The sequence below is a fragment of the Camelina sativa genome, chromosome 19 (assembly GCF_030686135.1).
Source record: "Camelina sativa cultivar CO46 ecotype springtype chromosome 19, ASM3068613v1".
NCBI lineage: Eukaryota > Viridiplantae > Streptophyta > Magnoliopsida > Brassicales > Brassicaceae > Camelina > Camelina sativa.
In genome coordinates this window covers 15,512,143-15,528,955 of record NC_141898.1, presented here as the reverse complement: position 1 = coordinate 15,528,955, position 16,813 = coordinate 15,512,143, and the positions used below count along the sequence as shown (strand labels likewise).

General features: G+C 40.3%; 1 long non-coding RNA gene and 1 pseudogene across 1 annotated transcript; one reads left to right on the top strand and one right to left on the bottom strand.

The window, feature by feature from the left end:
- The first annotated feature begins 3,841 nt into the window (after positions 1–3,841).
- Positions 3,842–5,584, top strand: LOC147920620 (uncharacterized; annotated as a pseudogene).
- A 4,401-nt stretch (positions 5,585–9,985) lies between these two features.
- Positions 9,986–10,559, bottom strand: LOC147920619 (uncharacterized). The gene is made up of 2 exons (XR_015590522.1): positions 10,456–10,559; positions 9,986–10,366 (listed from the first exon to the last, which is right to left on the bottom strand). It is a non-coding gene; the product is annotated as an uncharacterized LOC147920619 (long non-coding RNA).
- Positions 10,560–16,813: the final 6,254 nt, after the last annotated feature.

The following is a 16,813-nucleotide window of genomic DNA, read 5'->3' as shown; positions in this document are numbered from 1 at the left end:
CACAAAACACAACAAATCAAGCAAAAAAAGGATTATCAGACTTAGATAAGCCATGGTCATGCACTCACCTCTTCTGCAAGAAGATTTGATAGAGAAACCGTGGAACAACACCACAAGAAGCTTCTCCTTCGTTCCCAGCAAACACACTCCCTTCCACAGCAACAGATCTCACCCAAAACCACCAAGAACAAGCCAAAATCTCTCAAGAACACAAACTCTCACTTTTCTCTCTTTTCTCTTGCAAATGGCGACAAAACATCTAAAACCCTCGACATGGGTCGTTTCTCCCCTTATATACTCGGTTTAGACAAACCAATTAACCCAAACAACCCCAAAACCGCGAATTAAAACAATCTGGTCGAAATAAAAAAGCTGGTGGCGATCGACACCCAACCCCATATTCCACTTTTTGGTTTGCGGATGTTACAATTCTCCCCCACCAACAAGGATTCGTCCTCGAATCCCGTAGCACCATCCATCCGCCAAGTACTCCCGTGCCACCATCAACACGGCCCGCACGTCCTCCGACCGGACTGAACACCGTCAGCCAAGGTTTCCCGTGCAACTGTCGCAACAGCCCGCACACCTCCAACTGAACCCCGAGGTCTCCCTCTAGCCAATATACTCACATCCAAGATGTTATTTGTTCACAACTCAGTGCTTCTCCCGTTCGTGGTCGTAACCAACGATTCATGTCGGCTCGCTATCAGGCTAACCACCTTAGGCTACGACATCCAGGAAGTCACTCACACACACTTTCCCCGCTCTCAGTTTGCAACCCTCGAGACATACCGCACACTCCCGAGTCGCGGCTCACAGCTACGGTATCCAGGGAGTCTCAATATCCCGCTCTTGGGTCGTCACCCTAAAGCACAATCTCGGATCATCATCTGAAGTAAACATACCACTCCCACTCTCTGGCCACAAAGTCCATCGAGCTATCGGTATCACATGAGTTGGGCCCAAACGGCCTTGAGCAAACAAGTCTGATGTCATCAAGTATTTCCCGACTAGATCTACCTCAACACTTTCACAAGAAAGTCGCGATGTCCTACAGCCAACACTCACCACATAGGCTACCGAGACGTCACAAAGACCCTAAACACGTCACAAAAGCCACACCAATGTCCCGCAGGACCGCCACTAGGCCACAAAAATGTCCAAAAGAACCGCCACAAAGGCAACAAACGTCACCGGGACCACCGACATTGTATCCGACATCACTAAAACCACAACTAAGGTACAAATCCCATAGGATCATCACACTTCCCACAAAAACCTTTCTATTTTTAGAAACTTTCTAATTATGGAAACTTTCAATTATAGAAACCCGAGCTACCTCTCTTAGCACCGTGACCTCACCAATCAAAAAAAGTCCTTGAGAAATGATCATCTCATATGTGACCACTCATTCGGTCAACCTTTAACATTCCCGCCAGTCCATGCATCTCACATCCCCTTTCCAAAAATAGACAAGTCTTAACTACTCATAGAACTTTCTATTGATGAAAACTTTCCTTTTATAGCAACCTTCTATTTATGGAAACTTTCCATTTATAGAATTCCCGAGCTATTTCCTTCCCACTGGTTTCACAATCCCCAAATCCAAAGAACTCCAATTTTTATTAAAATCTCAAATGCAATAATCGTTTACAACTCCAAACGAAAATACATAATGAAAGAAAGAAACCAAAAGCTAAAACTAAGCGCCGGAATGGGCACCCGGTCCTCCCTTCGGTTGTGCCACAACCTCCATCATCTGCCTCCACTTAGGAGAAAAAGGCTTGATATGCCCCTCCTCCCCATAATGATAACACAATCGACGATACTCCTGCGAGTCACCTTTTTTTGGACAGCTTGCCAACCTGTGATTCGTGCTCCCGCACCCATAACATCCCTGACCACCTGGGTTTGCCACCGTCTTCTCTTCCCGCCTCCTCTTGCGCCTTTGCTCTGACTTGCTATCCTTTCTTGGAATGCCCGGCTCCAATGTCTCCTCTGTCTGAACTGCTGGACTGACCACCACTAACTGTGACCTCAAATCATCCTCGATCCCGGCTGCAGTCTCCACCAGCTTCGCTCTTGTAGCATAGCTTCTCACCCTGCACCGAGTCCTCAGGTCATCCCGTAGAGCCAACAAGAACCTCCTCACCTGAGCTGACTCTAGCTCCCAAGTCCGGCCTGCATACCCCACAAGCTGACTGAACTCTACATCCAACTCCCGCACTGTACGGTCCCCCTGAGTCAACCCCAAGAACCGTGCCTCCATGCGATCAAGAGCCTCTTGTGGAAAATACTTGGAGTTAAACTCCCTCACAAAATCCACCCAAGTCATATCCTGCTGCACCCTCCATGCTGTCACCGACCTCCACCACACACGTGCATCACCTGAAAATTAGTGCACTGCCAAATCCACCCTAAACTGGACGGGACACCGAAGCGACCGGAAAAGATCCTCCATCCGCTCTCTCCACTCATCCGCTACACTTGGATCTGTACCTCCCGAGAAAGACCCTGCTCCCACTCACTGCAGCTGCACCATCATCTGCACATACTGAGCGTCCACTACCTCAGCCCCCGGCTGCACACCTGCCTGCAAACCCGCCACAGGCTGCACCGCTGGAACCTGCCCACCTACCATTGGTGGCACCACTGGAACCTGCCCATCAACCACTGGCGGCACTACTGGAACCTGCCCACCAGCCACTGGCGGCACTGCTGTTGGAAGCCGTGCCAAAACCTGAGCTAGTAAGCCCATCAAGACATCTTCCCTGCCTGGAGCACCCTCCGCTGCAACCCTCACACCCAAGAAAATGCCGTGACCGACACCGGGCCCATACGCCCTACCGTCACCCAAACCAGCCTGGTCTCCAGACACACTAGGATGAACCTGTGACTATGCTACCTCCTCACTGGCCATGCTCTGGGTCACACTCTCACTGGCCTCGGAAACCTGACCCCGTCCCCGTCCCCGATCACGACCACGACCACGACCACGACCACGACCACGACCAAGAACACGACCACGACCACGACCATGACCGCGACCACGACCACGACCACGACCATGACCACGACCACGACCACGACCACGACCACGACCATGACCGCGACCAACATCATCCTCACCTCTAACCATCTGCACTACCCAGAACAGAAGGCTAAGCACAAAATTCAAAACCGCACACAAAACACACATCTTACCACAAACAAATTGACAAACTATTCCTAATCACTTCCATCACACAACATCATTCATCAGACAACAGGAAAAATAATTCCACCAATTAAATTTCCTTAAGCCACTTACAAAGCTCCCACTTTTCGACGATCAAATTCTAAAAAGGTTGATTACTTATATGAAGTAGAGTATGTGAGTGATGATATCAAAGTTCCTATTACCCAACTCCCATTACTTAATCCTTACAAAGCTTTCACTAAACCAAATTCCACTTTTCCAAAAGTCATCCGTCAAGTGTTTGTCCCTAACAAACATAATGCAAAGGAGCTCGTTCTAGCATCTCCGTTAGAACAACATCTCATTTCAGCGACAGGAACATAACAAATGATTCCTCTCAGAATCAATGAAGGCATGATACATCATTGGAGAACTTAAGGATATACCCATCTTCACTATGGAGTGATACGTTTGGCGCTAACACTCCATGGCAGAAAAGGCTTACAAGTTGTAGCATGGGTAGCTCTCCTCAACACCCGATACAAAGAATACCAGCATGCTTGTATTGCAACTATCCAGACAACACTAAACATTGGCACTGTTTTCGTTACCCTTTTCCCAAATTTCAACGTGGCATTGGAAGACCCTCAAATATATCAGAACATGCAAATCCATCTGCAAATCACAGGAGCTCCACAAATTGGAAACACATATGCAGCAACGCTTCACCATCAAATGGCGTATAGAGTCCAAAATCATGCAATGGACTTAAGTCTCCCTAGAGACACTGAAGATGCGCTACTCATACAATTGGAATCCCAGCATAGCCCGTCGTGCATCCATATTCCTAGCCAGATTCCTAGAGATGAGCTTGTCAAGTTGCTTCCAGAATCATGGGTTACCAATTACGAAAAGCTCCATGACCGTAGCACCCCAATACAATCGGTGGACTCTTCTATTCATAGGAGAAAAGATGGAGCTGTAGAGATTGCTTTTAAGCAACAAGAAGAAAAGTCAAGACCAACGGCTTTCTGCACAGAAATCAATATAATTACTCCTTTTGAAGAAGCTCAAACTTTCGAGAACAATCCACGTTTAGATGGTGTTCCAATCTCATCTTTTGATTCGCTGGGAGATCCCATTTACTCTTTTCAAGATGAAAAGAGCCACAAATTCTTTGATGTTTGTGATTGCCAACACTGCCAGATGAATAGTTCTGATGATGATGACACCCCAAGGCGAAGGAGAAAAAAGAAAACTACACAACAAATCCTCAAAGAACGATTTGAGTCTGGAGACACACAAGTTGGCCTTCTCGGAGAACCAAGTGGCAAGAATTTTGAATATTATGTATTGTATTCAGGTGGCTCAACTCCCACAACACCTGACAAAGAAGAGGTACAACTAAGTTACATGTTTGGACCCCCATCACAGCAGGATTCACCATTTCCATCCAAAGAGTTTGAAGAAAACAATATAAAACACTCATGGAAAATCCAGAATCCAAATGTTAAGAACCCAGATGGCTCAGTAAAGCAGATCAGCGCCGCAGAAGCAACTTTGAATTGGCAGTCGGAGAACGCCACAATCCAAAACTATCTCCTAAGCCAGATTGACAAAAACGTAACCATTATGGCCCTTTCCATTAAAGAACTCACCAAAAAGATAACCTCTCTCCACCAAGAACTTCTCCACCTTGCAACTACTGTCTCCATAAACTCTCCCCTCATGTCCCAAAAAGAGTCTGAGCTAAAGTCCCTTAAAGCTCAGCTAAACTCCTTACAAAACCAACCCAAAACCCAACCTCCAATGCCATATGATCTTTTCACACCATACCCCATCTACACACCACCTTACACAGCCCAAACACAACCTTTATCTTTTTCTCAAGACCCAAGTATTTTCGGAGCATCCTCTTTCTTACCAACAAAAGTTGTTTATGAACAACAGTCTACCAAAAAGAAAAAACCAACAGAAAAAAGAACAGGGAAGGAAGCCATACTTGAACCACCCAAACCTTTGACCGAGACATCAAAATCTCAAGATCAACCCGAAACCAGCAAAGCGCAATTCATGGTGGAGCGTGCTAATCCAATCACTGTTTTTCTTGAGAAGGTTGCAAAACGAGAAAAACGTTTTTCTCAAGAAAGTATGATGAAAAAGACGCCAATAAAAGATGAAAATGATGAGGTTATAATCCCACCTTTTATGATGGCCTCACCGGCTGTGGTTGAAGAAGACGTAGAAAGTGAAGGTGGAAACGTATATGAAGAAACTCAAGAAACTGGACGAAATCAGACAGAAGGAAATCTGCAGTTTAATACAGAACCACATAAGGGTTTTTCTTTTGATGATGTTCCCCCTTCAAAATGGCGCGACAAAGTAGATGAGATGCATGCATGGTAAAAGAACAACAACTCAACCCAGGAGCCAGTTTGCCTACATCGATTGATAAACTGGTGGCTAAATTCCAAGGACGTCGTAGGCAATGGTGGATAAGCTTAGGCCAATATCGACAATTACAAATCCGACAATCTCCAACAATCGATGCCTTGGTGGGACACATCCACAATGAATTTCTCGGCACATGGGATCATTATACTATCCAAGCTAGAGAAGAGTATCTTAGCATGAGATGCTGCTCCTTCAAGAGGAAGGATCTTGAAAGACATTATGAGCGAATGTCAAAGAGATTCTATGCCCTGAAGGGGATAGATGACGTCAACCTCAAGCAGGCGTACCTGAATTCACTTCCAGAACCACTTGGAAATGAAACGTCAAGGATATTGTCTCTCAAGAATATGCCTCTCAACCAAGCTTCACTTGGAGAAATATATCAAATTTCTCTGGCAGCCCTTGAAAAGCTATGCAACCACCAAAAGTTTTTCAAACAGCTTCAAGAACAAGGAAAGCTTCTAGGAAAAGCATGTGATCGGCCAGAACTCAATATCAAATGCAGAGACAAGAGATGCCATTGTTCTACAAGTCATGGAAAAGAAAAGAGCTATAGAAGCAAGTGGCAGAAGAAATATCCAAAGCTATCTTCTAGAAAGAAATGGAAATTCTTCAGGAAGAAAACTCAAAGAGGTTTCAAAAAATCAGATAGATGTTACATCTGCAAGAAGAAGGGACATTATGTGAAACAGTGTCCTAACAAGAAGAAGAGAGACAACCTCCTTGGCTACTTGGCACAAGTTGAAGATATTGATGACTCAGATATTGAATCCATCTTTTCCGTTGATGATGAACCAACTGATGATATAGTTCTTGCAATGGGTATGGAATTAGAAGATGAATCTTCATAAGAGGATACTGGAGATGAAAGCGATATAGACGACCAATTCATGTTGTTTGACCTCTACACATTCGATTTCTGCAAAGTAGAGCAATCACATCAAGAAGAATTGGTGTATCTAACCCAACCATCTCCAAATGCCAAGATCTACAAACAAGTATGATAAATAAATATCGGTCATTGCCTATTTTGACATTGGAGCTACTTCATCCATCATCATACCAGACCTCCTCCCAGCCTCACATTGGAATTCATGTTCAGTCGCTTTCAAAGCAGCCAACGGCCAGATATTTCATATCTCTCTTATCAGCAAGCCAATTTACATCCAACTTTTCCCCGGATACATGATTAAATCCAAAGGTATTTGACATCCTTCATAGTCTTCGGAGAGTTTCGTGGCACCCGAAAGGTCTTAAACAAAAAAATCAGCTGCTACCTTGGATAATGGTGTCTCATCTATACTCTATGGAGATGCTTAATCCCATAAAAGAAGAAATTGCAAAGACGTCTTGCGCCACATCTCATTCGGAGTTTCTCACAAAATGCTCATCTCCTTTATGGAAGAATCCAGATTTCTTCATATCCTTACCCTTCAAGAAGAATGAGGATATCAACCCAACTAAAGCAAGTCACCCATGAATGAACCCAGATCACTACAATCTTGCACTCGAAGAGATTGACCAATTCCAGAAAGAAGACCTCATTGAGAAGACCACTTCACCTTGGGCATGCGAAGTATTCTACGTCAACAAAGGGGCTGAACAGGTGCGAGTAAAACTCAGATTAATCATCAACTATCAACCACTCAACCATTTCCTTGCCGATGACAAGTTTCCTTTGCCAAAGAGAGAAGTGTTATTCCAAAAACTCCCGCAAGCACAAATCTTCTCCAAGTTTGACTTAAAAGCAGGATTTTGGCAGCTTGGAATCAAACCAGAGGACAGACCAAAGACGGGATTTTGTGTACCATATCGTCATTACCACTGGAAAGTCATGCCTTTTGGACAAAAGGTAGCTCCTTCATTATGCCAAAAAGCTATGATCAAGATATTCGAGCCTATCCTCCCAAATGCGCTGGTGTATCGACGATATTCTGCTATTCTCGTCAGACATAGATTTCCACACTTCATTATTGGCAAATTTCCACAGTATCATACAAAAATACGGTATTATGCTATCAGAAAAGAAGATGGTGATCGGAGAAACGGAAATTGATTTTCTGGGAATGCACATATCCAAGGGAGAATACTACCTCCAACCTCACATTGCCACCCAACTCAATGAGTTTCCAGATGAACGACTATCTTTCAAGCAAGTCCAACAGTGTCTGGGGATTGTTAATATGTCGGATTTCATTCATGGTCTTGCAAAACACAGATCGGTTCTCTCTGCTCAACTCAAGAAAGATGCCCCTCCTTGGAGCCAGAAATGCACAAAAGCAGTAAAAGAATTGAAGAAAATTTCCACAACCTTACCAGCACTAAAAATCCCAGCAAAAGGAAAAAGAATTCTGCAGACGGACGCAAGTGATTGCTATTGGGGAGCAATACTCTTAGAAGAAGATGAGAAAGGGAAAAGATATATATATGTGGCTATAAAAGTGGAGTCTTCAAAGATAGTGAAAAACACTATCATCCTACTTACAAGGAGATACTCGCTGTCAAAAGAGGAATATAAAAATTTGAGTTTCATTTGGTGGGCCAACATTTCCTCATCGGGATGGACATGTTATCCTTTCCAAAAATGATTCAGTTCAAGCAGAAGGTACTACCACAAGCTCAGTTACTCAGGTGGGCAAGTTGGTTTTCCCGGTGGAAATGCGATGTTAAACACATCAAAGGAAAAGACAACTTCCTCCCAGATTTTCTTTCAAGAACTCAGCGTCAAATCTCGACAATAGTACCCATGATATACACCCTCAGTCCAGACAATCCAACAGAAGATAACCTGCGGAAAAAGATTGCCGATATGCCGCATGGAATAAGAGAATCGTTACTCGACAATGTATTGATCTACACAGGGATTGAGACACTGCATGGTTTCCTAAAGCTTTATATACACCGGTATGGTCTTGATCAGGGTCCACTTCTTGGCCTCCCTTACCACCCGGCCTATCCCTTCGTTACCACCATCCATATGAACCCTGCTCATTATGGCCAATTTCCTATAGAAGCATACCTCCTACTTTGGTACATGGCAGATCTTTACACTATTGCAGTCCTAATCCACAAAAGTCAACTGCTCCAGTACTTGGCGAAATGTATATTGACTAGACGAAAGGCGCATTACAAATTACTATACAAGTGGCTCATATTATTCCATGATGTTACCTGGTGGCAAGAACATGTTCGTGCACAGCCTGAGTTGGATATACTTGTCACGTTCAGGATCACTACAATCCAAGAAGAACAACACGGGAAAATCATTATCCTAAAGAAATATGATGCGAACGTTGAGACAAGCTACAATAATGATGCTTTTACCTTGGGAAACTTCCATCAACGCGCAAAGAAAATTGCATTATTGAATGGATTTAATGAATCTGAAGTTGACCCTAATCTTCTTTGTCCTCACACAGCACACTGGCACAACAGACACGTCTACCCGCTAGGATTCGCTGAAGAAATACGACAAGTGTTAGCAGGATTTCATGATCAATACGCATGGCCACAATCAAATCCAGATCATCAGGTCTACAGATTTGAAGGAAAACAATACAAGATAAAGCGATACATTCCAGGCCAAAAGATCTACGTCACAGAAGTCGCCTCAGACAGTGAAGACGACGACAACATATAAGATAAACGTCGCATCTCTTTTGGAGACAGGGGGAATAAATAATAAGTGTGTGATATATGATAGTGAAGTATATGGTTATGAGAGAGTTGAATAAATGGAGGGTTGTAAAATAAAGCATAAAAATATCTTAAGGAATATTCTATGTAATATTCCCTAAAACTTGTAATATAAATACTAAGGCTTGGTGAAGAGTTTCATTCAAGCTGGAGTGAGTAAGTTTGAGTGTGAGAGTCGTAAGAGCCTTTGTAATCCTTTGAGTGTTTCAATAATAAAATATATCCCCTTGGTAAAAGATCTTTCTTATATCCTTACATAATCATATAATCATTTTCTAAAATACTTCCGAAACACTTAGCATTGATCCTAAAAACCTCCTAAGTGGTTGTACCATTGATCCTAAAAACCTCCTAAGTGGTTGTACCACTATGTGTGTGTAATTGTGGTATTCTCTTTTGGAGACAGGGGGAATAAATAATAAGTGTGTGATATATGATAGTGAAGTATATGGTTATGAGAGATTTGAATAAATGGAGGGTTGTAAAATAAAGTAGAGAGTTGAATAAATGGAGGGTTGTAAAATAAAGTATAAAAATATCTTAAGGAATATTCTATGTAAAATTCCCTAAGACTTGTAATATAAATACTAAGGCTTGGTGAAGAGTTTCATTCAAGCTGGAGTGAGTAAGTTTGAGTGTGAGAGTCTTAAGAGCCTTTGTAATTCTTTGAGTGTTTCAATAATAAAATATATCCCCTTGGTAAACCATCCATTAACCCGCCCTAGAACCGTAAGGGCTCTGATACCAAAATGAAACAACCCGACTCGTTTTTTTATATAGTAAAGACAATATATAATTAAGCATCCCATACTACTTAATTAAACAACTTTAAACCACGACTCATCATTAAACCAGCAATAACCATTATACACAGCGGAAACATACCAACAATACAAAACCAATACAAATATGTTCCTAACCATTCTATCCATCAACCTAGCATAACTTTATCCAAGGTTTCAATAACATAACCATACATCACACAAACGAGACCTTAGATCATCCTCCTTCTCATCGCCATGATTCCACGTCACATACCTGCACACCACAAACAACAATTGAGATGCGTAAGTATTATCACAAATACTTAGGCTATATACAATGGTTTTTTTTTCAACACCCTCCACCTCAACTTTTAACACTCCACATCATTTTCTCTTTCTTCCACCTAATAATTCAACACCCAAATTGATATTAACCTCTCCAATGGTTTTGTTTAATAAAATTCAACACCTTACCCCACTATTTTCACTTTATATTTTCATTTTTACTTAATTTGATAACAACAGATTTATAGTAATTTAAAATTAATAAAAGTTACATTATTATTTTTTAATTTAATTTTATATTTTTTCTTAATATTTTAATATAACAAAAATAAAAATTATTATTATTAAAACAAATAAAATTACACAAACTTCAAATTCGGAATACAAACACACAGGCATTTGTGTTTAAAAACTTCAAATTTAAAAACCTCTTTAATCACGGAACATCCCGAATTTTACCCATATGTTTTTCACTAGATCTGCTTGCAATTCATGATGGACATTTGAATCACGTAATTGACATCTAGCACGCACATGATTTGCAAAAGCAGGTAGCACCTCGATAGAGAATGGTTGTGATGTACTAGAACCACTTGCCTCAGACTGATCATAATCAGTCCAATGTTGCGCATATGTATCTCTCTCATCCTCAACAATCATATTATGTAATATAATACATGACCGCATGATCATAGCTAAATCGGCTATGTCCCACAAACGTGCTGGTTCGCGAATGATTTTAAATCGAGCTTGTAACACTCCAAATGCACGTTCGATGTCCTTCCGACATCCTTCTTGGTGTTGTGCAAATAACTTGTCTGGTTCACTTTGAGGAAGACGAATTGATTTGACAAAAGTTGGATAAGAAGGATAGATACCATCAGCTAGATAATATGCCATATCATATGGGCGTTGGTTCACAAAGAAGTTCACTTTTGGAGTATTTCCTTGTTCAACATCATCGAACAATGGTGAACGATCTAGAACATTGATATCGTTCAATGTGCCTGGACACCCAAAAAAAGCATGCCATATCCATAGATCATGAGATGCAACTGCTTCAAGAATAACAGTGGTGGTTCCCTTATCTCCTCGAGTAAATTGACCTTCCCACGCCGTAGGACAATTTTTCCATTCCCAGTGCATGCAATCAATACTTCCAATCATCCCCGGAAACCCCCGAATCTCGCTGACATGCAAAATTCTTTGGAGGTCATCTTGAGTTGGAGCTCTGAGATACACTTGCTCATACAAATGTATGATTCCTTTACAAAATCTACGCAAGCACTCGAATGCTGTAGTACCTCCGATTTTGATGTACTCATCGACCGCGTTTGCCGCCATACCATATGCTAACATTCGCATAGTTGTGGTACATTTCGCTAGTGGGGATATACCTTCTTTATTGGTTGCGTCAACTCGTTGGGTGAAGTATTTGTCACTGCTTGACAGGTCACCAACGATTCGGAGGAAAACTTGTTTTCGCATCCGGAATCGACGACGAAACATGCATCATCATATGTAGGTTGATCGGCAAAGTAGTCGTCAATCAATCTTTGGTTCGCGGCTACATGATCTCTCTTGAAGTATTTTCTCGTGATACGACGTGGATAATCTTCTTCTATTTTGTTTCGACGCTCTCTAAACCGGTTCACGATGTATCTTTCTTCAATTTCTGACTGTCGTTTGTAAGCTTCAACATCAAAAGGAAAATCAGATGGATCCATTGAGGATTGTGTTATTGATATTTTTTTAGTAAGATGTGGATTTTGTTATTGGTATACAAAAATGAAAGAATGAGGTTTCATTTATAAGAAATTGAGTGGTTGATATCATCAGATTCCAAACAAAAATTACATTTACTTAATTAATAGATATCGATTAGATTTTGTGATAAAGCCGAAAGTCATGGATTTCATTGTTGGAGAAAGAGCCAAATACACATTATTAAAGAAGAAGAAAACAAAATGGATTAGATTCTCTGATAAAAGTAGAAAGTGATGGGTTACATTGTCGGAGAAAGAGACAAACATTATTAAAGAAGAAGAAAACAAACACACATTATTAAAGAAGAAGAAAACAAGCACACATTATTAAAGAAGAATAAAACAAGCACACATTATTAAAACACAAAGAGACATACACACGTTATTAAAGCAGATCAAAACAAGCACACATTATTAAAATAGAAAATACATAACCGAACCAGACAATTGAGAATAGTTAATTTCCAAATAGATCGTGACTCAACTTCTCCAACAACTCTTTACTTCGGTCATCAAGATGCTCTTTTTCACTTAGCTTTAGATACATCTTCATCTTCTTAGCTTCAGTTCTTTCTTTCATTAATTGGTTTGCCTCCTCTTGCCTCATGGTTATTCATGTAGTTGTAATGATTTCTGCATGAAGCTACGTCGCGAGGAGGATGAAATGAGCAATGCTCATTATAGTAGTCAGCAATTTTACCCCAATAAGCTTCACTTTTTTGGTTTTTACCAACAACGTTGTCTGTTCCATATTTAATCCATTCACTCATTAACACCAAATTTTTCTCTGTTGTCTATTTGGGGCTTTTCCGGCGAGTTGAAGTTGAATCTTCTGTATCTGGAGTGGCTTCAGCACTGTTCATCCCTCCAAGAGTTACTTGCGTAGAAAATCTGTGAAATTCAATTTCTCTAACATCTTGAACACTTTCATTACCCGTTGGAGTAGAAGAATAAGGAGGTGGTTGAGATGAATATGGCATCATGGATCCATAATATGGATTATAGCTTGGAACAGATGATGGGATTGGAAAATTTGGTGGAAAGCCATAATTTGGGATATTTTGAGATTGGTTGAAATAAGGATTTGGATAATTGTTGGGATTTGCAAATGGAAAAGGGTAATTAGTAGAATTTTGGGTAGGATTGTTGTTAAGATCTATTCCCAAAAAAAAAAATTTGAAATAAACAAGAGTTTATTAGAGAAGAATTTGAAAATATAGTAGAAATGTTGGTTTTTTTTGTGTCGGAATAAAATGAACCAAGTCTCTATTTATAGAGTTTTAAAAATGATGAATTTTGATATAAAAATTATTTTATAAAAAATTATTTACTATATAATAATTGATTTTGAAATGATAAGATAAGAAAAACATCTCCAAAATCTTACTGTCCAATAAATATACGACACATGTCTCTCTCATATATTTCTTTCTTTTTCCGACAAACAAAAAAACAAAAACAAAAACAAAAATTGAATGTCGGCATGTGTCTGTGGAGCCCAAATTTTTTGATTCAACCGGTTGAATGAATTCAACAGAAATTAATCCACGTCACTTTTTTCTTTTTTCAACACCTCCATTGTTGATGTCTTAGCGAGGCAATCCTCCCATCTACTAAGCTATACACACAAGCAACTGAGATTCCAATGTTTAACAAACAACAAACAACACAACAAACCAGGAAAAACCGCAACACACAAGTTGGTGTCGATCGACACTGGCCACCACATGGTGTCGACCGACACCCACTTGGTTTCGATCGACACTGACCCCGTAGACACGTTCTGCTCGAAGCCGATCATCAAATCTCCGTTCCCAATCATTTCCAATCCGCCCCAAACTCACCCAAAAGCTTTAGGAACCTATAAGAACCATAACACAACCACCACAAACAAGAACAACACCACAAAACACAACAAATCAAGCAAACAAAGGATTCTCAGACTTAGATAAGCCATGGTCATGCACTCACCTCTTTTGCAGGAAGATTTGATTGAGAAACGGTGGAACAACACCACAAGAAGCTTCTCCTTCGTTTCCAGCAACCACACTCCCTTCCACAACAACAGATCTCACCCAAAACCACCAAAAACAAGCCAAAATCTCTCAAGAACACAAACTCTCACTTTTCTCTCTTTTCTCTTGCAAACGGCGACAAAACATCTAAAACCCTCGACCTGGGTCGTTTCTCCCCTTATATACTCGGTTTAGACAAACCAATTAACCCAAACCAACCCAAAAGCGCGAATTAAAACAATCTGGTCGAACCAGAAAAGCTGGTGTCGATCGACACCCAACCCCAAATTCCACTTTTTGGTTCGCGGATGTTACAAAACCATTCTGAGGCTTCTTCTTCTATATTCATGACCAGATCCGTTGTAGCAATTCTTTGTCCTTCAAATAGAAAACCATTTCTATTTTTCCATAAAAACCAAAGTATCCAAGGAAATTTTAGTCTAATATTTTTTGAAACTACTTGATTCTTTTCCAAAGAAAACAAGTAATGAATATTAGAGTAAAATGAGTCAGGAGAAAAACCACCATTAGGAGTAGGATAATCTGATAAAGCCCAAACTTGTCTGGCAATAGAGCAGGAAAAAAGAGCATGATTGATCGATTCTTTCTCCATACCGCAAAACTGACATCTCAAATCCTTACTCAAGCCTCTTGGTTCTAGTTTCTCTACAACTGCTAATGCTCCACTTAAAGCTCTCCATAAAAAAGTTTTGATCTTCGGAGAAGTTTGAAGAGACCAAACCTGAGACTTAAGTTCATTTAAAGAAGGTTTCATGTCCACTTCTTGAAAAAGGTCATGGTTGTTTACCTGATTTATAAGCCAATAACCTGATTTAACCGTGTAATCTCCATTCCTATTATGCATCCAACACCAATAGTTATCTTTAGAAACCACAGGCTTGTTAACCAAAATGAGACGAACATCTTTCGGATAGAAAAGCTCCTTTAATTTGACCATGTTCCAATCTCTCTTTTGAAAGTCAATCAAGTTGTCCACTTTAAGATCCAAATTGACAAATATATTCTTCATCAAAGGAGCTCGTAGACCTTCATCATAAATCCAGGGATCACACCAAACACTAGTAGAATTTCCATCGCCAATCATTTTACGAAGACCTTTGATAAGCAAATCACGCCCATGAAGGAGACTTCTCCAAACATAAGAAGGATATGAACCCAACTTTGCTGTTAAAATATCATTTTCTTCAAAGTATCTGCTCTTCATCACTTTAGCAAAAAGACAATCCGGATATTGCAGAATTCTCCAAGATTGCTTTGCCAATAAAGCTTGATTAAAACTCTGAATATCTTTGAAGCCTAATCCTCCTTTTGCCTTTGATAAACACAATTTGTCCCAGCTTAACCAATGAATCTTCTTGTGATGCTCAAGAGAACTCCACCAAAAGTTAGACATTACACTTGTTAATTTTGTACAAGTTGTTTTTGGCAATTTAAAGCAAGTCATAGCATAAACTGGAAGAGCTAATGCAACTGACTGAGATGGAGAGACAAGCTGTGGCAAAATAGGTTGCAATCTTGAAGCCAAAATTTTAGAGATGATCTTGTATAGGACTGAACACAGACTGATAGGACGAAGGTCAGTCATTAAAGTAGGATTTGTTACCTTCGGGATTAAGCATAGTTGTGTATAATTCCAATCTGATGGAAATGAGCGGTTGGTGAAGAAATTCTTAACCTCTTGTGAGACTTGAACACCAATAACATCCCAATATTTTTGAAAAAAGAGGCCAGTCATCCCATCATAGCCTAGAGCTTTTGAAGGATTAATTGAAAAAAACAGCTCTTTAATCTCATCATTAGTGACAGGTTTTATCAGGGAATCATTCATAATCTGAGTAACCTTAGGCTGAAAATCAGCAAAAAACCCCATCAAAGCTCCCTGGATGAGTGGATTTGAATAAGTTGATAAAGTAAGAAGTAGCCACCTCTCCTTTAGAAGCTTCTGATTTCTGAGCAACTCCGTTTTGATCTAATAGACTTTCAATTCTTTTCCTTGATCGATTAGCCTTGACTGAAGCGTGGAAATTTTTGTATTATTATCCCCTTCATTTAACCAAGTCTCTCGGCTTCTTTGACTCCAGAATGTTTCTTCTTCCTTATAAGCCTTCAATAATTGAAACTTGATTGTGTTAACTTGTTTAAGACGAGGAAGAATTGATGACTGTTCAAACTCTAAAGCTGCTTGGAGATGATTGATGATATATCATGGTTTTTAGGTGTTTTTAGCCATGATATAAGTCTTATTTATAGAGTCTTTTTGGTATTTTTAGAGTCTTTTGAGTCTTTATAGGATTTAGCATGGATGAGAGCATAATGAAGCTAAATAGGAGGATTTGGAGCACATTCAAGCATTGAGGCTAAGCGGTGAAGTTGGGAGACAAGTTCAGAGACTTGCATCGGTCGATGCAAGTGATGGTGTCGATCGATGCATCATCCAGCAGAAGAATCGGAAGTTTTCTCACAAGTTTTGAAGATTTACAAAGTTGCCCCAAAGTCTTCCATATTTGCATCATTAGTCCCTGGACGTTTTTAGGAATATAAATAAGATTTTTGGGTCATTATTTAGATCTAAGTTATTTTCAAGCTTTATTTTTCCTGCAACTTTTGAGAGAGAAATCCCTGAGAGATTTTAGA